This window comes from Hermetia illucens, chromosome 1, assembly GCF_905115235.1.
Source record: "Hermetia illucens chromosome 1, iHerIll2.2.curated.20191125, whole genome shotgun sequence".
In the NCBI taxonomy this organism is placed as follows: domain Eukaryota; kingdom Metazoa; phylum Arthropoda; class Insecta; order Diptera; family Stratiomyidae; genus Hermetia; species Hermetia illucens.
Genome location: NC_051849.1, coordinates 156,716,096 through 156,722,134, shown reverse-complemented (window position 1 = coordinate 156,722,134; position 6,039 = coordinate 156,716,096).

Genomic DNA, 6,039 nt, shown 5'->3' with positions numbered 1-6,039 from the left:
TTCATTCACCATTAAAAGGATGAAATGAAATGCAGAGAATGGAAAATGACGGAAGGTATAGCATTAATATGTTATGTTCTCTCAAGTGAAGCCTGTACCGCGTTTTCGGAATAAGCTAGATCGGAAAGGTCAGACTCTAGGCGTCGCGATGTCGCATGGGCATTCCTTTTTTGAAATCGGAAACTGAAAGCTTACTGTACAGTAATTCGAGGGCACTCGTAAATGTCACGAAAGACCTCGGTGAATGAAGCAATCAAACGCTTTACGTCTGCATCTCAGATCCAATTCGTGACAAAGTGCAAACTCTAAATTTCCATAAACTTGGTGAGCAAATTAGGAAATTGATTGAAATGTTGGAGGACCAAAAGGGACTTTCCATTCACAATTGCAGTTGAGAATATTGAAGCTCTCTATTAATTGGGAAAAATCGAATGGCGAGGCCAGGAGACTAAAGAAGCGATTGGGACCAACAACTCCACCAGCCTCATCCTGCAAAAGGGAACCATACGCGAATGGAGGTTCCCTGGATCCGAAAAGTAAGCAAGAAGTGACATCAAAGCCGAAAAGGGACAATGCAGTTAGGCAAGTTTTATAAGCCAGGTACGAGTGAACGACAGAGAGACCGAGCATAGATGAACGTGACCAAGAACCGAACCCTAACGCTATTTGGAATAAAACAAGTCGAGAAAGCAAAAACTGGGCGCTGTAGTTATAAAAAGTTTTGTGTATTTCTTATATTAAATACTGTACCCGTAGATGGCAGCAAATTTGTATATAAGCGACAACTTTAACCAATTATAACTTTGTTAGAAATAGTAAGATTTCCGAAGAAATGATTAATTTTCATTAATTAACAAGAATTCACTTCATCGAAGTCAATGGTAAGCGACCAAAAGCCCGTCCGAAACAACGGTGGCTTGATACGATGGATGGGGATTTATGTGAATACATCCAGATCAGGCATTTGATAAAATAAAATGGCGAAATCGATCACGACGAACCGACCCCGCTTGTGAACGGGACAAAGGCTGAAGAAAAAGAAGAATATGTGAGGAGCGACGAGTGCATGACAGCACCGTGTCACATAGCTGAAAATTCCATTGCCCTTTATTTTTTAGACAGCGATTTGAATAACTCATTTGATGGAAAGCCCTGTATTGATAATAGTCAACCTCATATGCTTCACACTCAGCCTTTAATATTATTAGCAAACCCGAAGAATTTAACCTACAACAGATACAAACAAGTCGGAATACCGGAAGCTCGTGCTTCGGGTATGAAGGTTTTGTGTTCATCTTATGTAAGTAACTTCAACGCACATTTTCCTATCCGTATATAGCAACAAATCCAACATATTCCTTCATATTTTTCCAAACAACAAGACGTACGTACATATTACAGCCGTAGATACTATGCTCACCTTAAACAAACAAATTGCCTATTTCCGAATACTGTAGACATATGTGCACATATATAAATTAATCGTACCCATATTTCCGATATATTTCGTGCACAAAAGCATACATATGTACACCTATATTACGTATATTAAATGCGGCTGGTTTAATGTACAAATATATCTATCTGAATTAGACACCACCAGCAAACTTCATTTGCACACATATACTATATACCTACATATACACATATCTGTTTGGGTAATTAATATTCATATACACATGACTAAAAACCTAAAACAAAATAATTCTTGCGATCCCATTCATATGAACTTATTTCGTTGTGGTATTGACGAATTGATATGTGATGATGACGTGATACACGTTGTACAATGCTCGATGGACCTAAGACGTATACAACAACCTGCGGGGTTCCACAAGGATCACTTCTCGGTCCTCTTCTGTGGATAATGTATGACGGAATTTCTAAGTTGCAACTACGCAAAGGGGTGACAATCATTGGCTTCGTAGACAATATCGGAGTGATTATCGTGGCGCAAGATATTGATGAGGTCGAGGTACTCACAAACGAGGCAATTTTTGAAATCAGGTCTTGGCTAGAGGAGGGTTTTCTGACACTCGCGCAGCATAAAACCGAGGTAGTTTTGATTACCAAGCGAATGAAGCAGACGTCGATAAAGATCAGGATTGGTGAACATATCATACAGTCGCCACCAACGCTTAAATACCTAGGAGTCATGGTTGACCAAAGACAAGTCCTATTTTGAAAATTTTGCAACCAAAGCATCCGGATTGGTTACATTGTTGATAAGAATGTTACCAAATATAGGTGCTCCTAGGCAAAGCCGTCGTCTCCTGATCTCGAGAATTGTCAGCTCCATCTTGCTTTATGCAGCTCCAGTCTAGGAACCGTCTTTGAAAAATCGCAGCCCCTTACCGATCGAGGGCATTGCGAACATCGTGCGCTCACCGTGCAACTTCAGACGACGCAGCTTGTGATAGCAGGCATGATTCCCATTGACATCTTGGCGAACGAGGGTCGACGCCTCTATGACCCATTATATGCAATCGGCGAGTTCTACACCCATCGTCGGCAATTGGCACAAAGTGAATCTATTTTGGAATAGCAAAAAACATGGGATGATTCACCTGAAGGACGCTAGACACACAAAATGTCTCTAAATAGATCAAACGAAGGCACGGTGAGGTTAATTCCCACCTAACTCAATTCCTAAGCGGACACGGAGGGTACTCTACATAGCTTTATCGCTTCGGGCGTCACGACTTCTCGTATTGCCCGACATGCGTGATGATTCCGGAGGATGCGGATCATGTTGTTTTTAATTGCTCGCGGTTCGCCGCAGACAGTGCGAAGGCGGAAATTGACGCCGAGGCACGGTTGACACCCGTGAATACCATGGACCACATGCTACCATCTGAAACATTTTGGAGGGCGGTAAAAAAATTAATGAAGGCGATCCACAATCTGCTGAGGAGGGAGGAGCTTCGGAGGAAAGTTACAAACAACGACAGGGGCCGCAGTTCATAACTGATCCTGCCCCGCGACGTAATACCGAAATGGCAGCCCCGCGAGGTAAGCAAAGGAGAAGGAGGGGGTTTTAGCGAGTAAAAGTCTCACATAACCGTATGACAGGAGCCAGCGGTAGATTTTGAATCTTTCCACCTTCCAACCGAATCGATTCTAATAAGGTTTTAATTCATAGAAAACCTTAAGAAAGAGTAAAAAGACTAGACGGTTTCGTCCAAGAAGGAGGCACACCTAATAAACATAAGCAGAATACAACAACTGACTACCGCTTTTCAGTCTCGTTGCTGATAAGATGGAGGCCAGGTTTCGTCTTGCTTTCCACAATCTCCACAAGTATGTCTTGGAGCTTATAATCGTCTTGTGCAACATGCTTTGAACGCACACGAGCGTTTTTGAAGTCGATCTTTTCATACTTTTCGCAAAGTTTTTTCCACTCTTCGCAAATTGTCTCATTCTTCGGACAACGAGAGAATCTCAAGATATTTCCTCCTTTGTCCTGATAACTATCACAACCATTTATCGCGCACTATACCATTTTCAATTTTTCACAAAAATTTGCCTCAAAATTAAACCGGAAATTTCAATACTTCTCAATAAAGTATTCGCAACGATTTTCAAACCGAAACGGACTGTTCGATAAACCCCACCCAAGTGACGTCACCAAATTAAACAAATCGGGAAACCGGAAACTTGACGCATCACATATAAAAGGTTTAGCGTTTCCCTATGTGAGAAGCATAACGTAGTTCTCCATTGGCTGATAGCATTGACTCGAGATTTTTCAATCGCTCAGTTCTGTCAACGGTAGTAATCTGCCCAGAACTGAGCGATTTAAATATATCTAGTTAATGCTATCAGCCAATCGAGATCTGCGTAATGAAATTGCCTCACGTGTTAACGCAACCTGGAAGAATTGGCATTTCACAACTGATGTTCTTCGTGATCGATGTATCAGCGAAGGGCTCAAATCTAAAATTTACTGCAATGTCGTCCGTCCGGTCACTCTCTATAGTTCTGAGTGTTGGCCAACTATAAAAGACAATGTATGGCGTTTTTCGGTAATGGAGACTAAGATGTTGCCTTGGACTAGTGGCATGACACGTTTTGAACACATCCGAAATGATGATATCCGCGACCGATATAAGGTGGCACTGATCGTTGGAAAACTGTGAGTGAGGCATCTTCGGTCATATGGTCACGTCATTGGTCTGAACATCGAAGTCAATAGTAAGCGACCAAAAGCCCGTCCGAAACAACGGTGGCATGATACGCTAGATGGGGATTTATGCGATTACATCCAGATTAGGCATCTGATAAAATAAAATGGCGAAACCGATCACGACGAACGCTTGCGAACGGGTCAAAAGCTGAAAAAAAAGAAGAACGTCACATAGCTAAAAATTCCATTGCCCCTATGTTTCACAAAGCGATTTAAATAAATCAATTGATGGAAAGCCCTGTATTGATAATAGTCAACCTTTTATACGCTTCACACTCTGAGTTTAATATTATTAGCAAACGCGAAGAATTTAACCAACAACAGATAAAAACGGGAAACCGGAAGCTGGGCGCTTCAGGTATTAAAGGTTTTGTTTGCTTCTTGTGTGAGTATATTTGGGTGAAGAACTATCCCATTTGTACGTAGCCCGTTACGAATATGTATTTAGCATGTCAGATTTAGTACTTCGGGTTGTAAATTTACACGTTAAAGATAACTTTGAGGTACTGTAACTTTGTTACTAATAGCTTGATTTGGATCAATATGGAGATAATATGCTTCAGATTATATTTTATACTACTACCAACTTTGATAATTCTGAGGTAAACTTAAGGGGGGTTTTACTCAATTTTCCCAAAAATATGGTAATATACTATTATTAACTTAATTTAAACAGATATCGATATGGAGAGTATTTTGAGGCCTGGGCACCATATAGAGGCAGCTTCATGATTTTTTTCAGGTTTTCCGGTTGATTCATTTGATACCCCACATGACTATATTTGGTGGAAAAAAAATGTACACCCCCCTTTTACATGTATGGGGACCCCCCCCCCCCCTAGATCTTAACGTAGAAGGATATCACTCACTGCATATCTGGGGGTCCACAGGTCCCACCTTCTCACCAAATTTCGTGTCAATCGGTATAGCCGTTTCTGAGAAAATTAGAAGATGAGAGGGCGAACACCACAACTGACCTGCCCGCACCTTCTGCTCGACATCGTGATGGCGCTCTTCCCCCCGGATAAAGGGGAGCGCAAACAACACAAGCTAACATTGGACGTCTACACCATACCTGCGGTAACTGAGGAGGAACTTACTCAATTTTGCCGGAGAATTGGTGATAATAAAGCACCCGGTCTGGATGCTGTTCCCAACAGAACTCTTAAACTCGCTGTTAAGACCAGACCCGACTGGTTTATCAGCGTGTTTGAAACATACATGATAGAAGGAGTTTTCCTCAACCAGTGGAAGAGGCGAAAACTAGTTTTGCTTCCGAAGCCGAATAAGCCCCCAGGACACCCATCATCATACCGACCGATTTGCCTTATCGACACGGCAGGAAAGATTCTTTAAAGGGTAATCTACAACAGACTGCTCCCAATCATCGAATATAAGGATAGACTATCGGAGCGAAAATTTGGATTTCGTCAAGCCCACTCAACGATCAACGCCGTAGACGTTGTTTTGAAGCTGGCTCGAGACGCGATGTCGTCTAAAAAATGCTGTGCCGTGGTGACGTGAGACATAAAAAATGCGTTCAATTCCGCAAGTTGGGAGTGGATAAAAAACTCGCTGGCTAAAACGGGTGTCCCTAGTTATTTGACTAAGCTCCTGGATAGTTATCTTTCGGAGAGAACACTTTGGTACGACACGAATGAGGGATCCAAACAGTACACGGTCACCGCAGGAGTACCACAGGGCTCAGTGTTGGGTCCTCTCCTGTGGAACGTCATGTACAATGGGGTCCTTGTCCTTCCCGTGCCAAAGGAGGCCACGATAATCGGTTTCGCAGATGATCTAGCTGTGGCTCTCGTCGCAAAACAACCTGAAGACGTTGAAATGCACGCAAA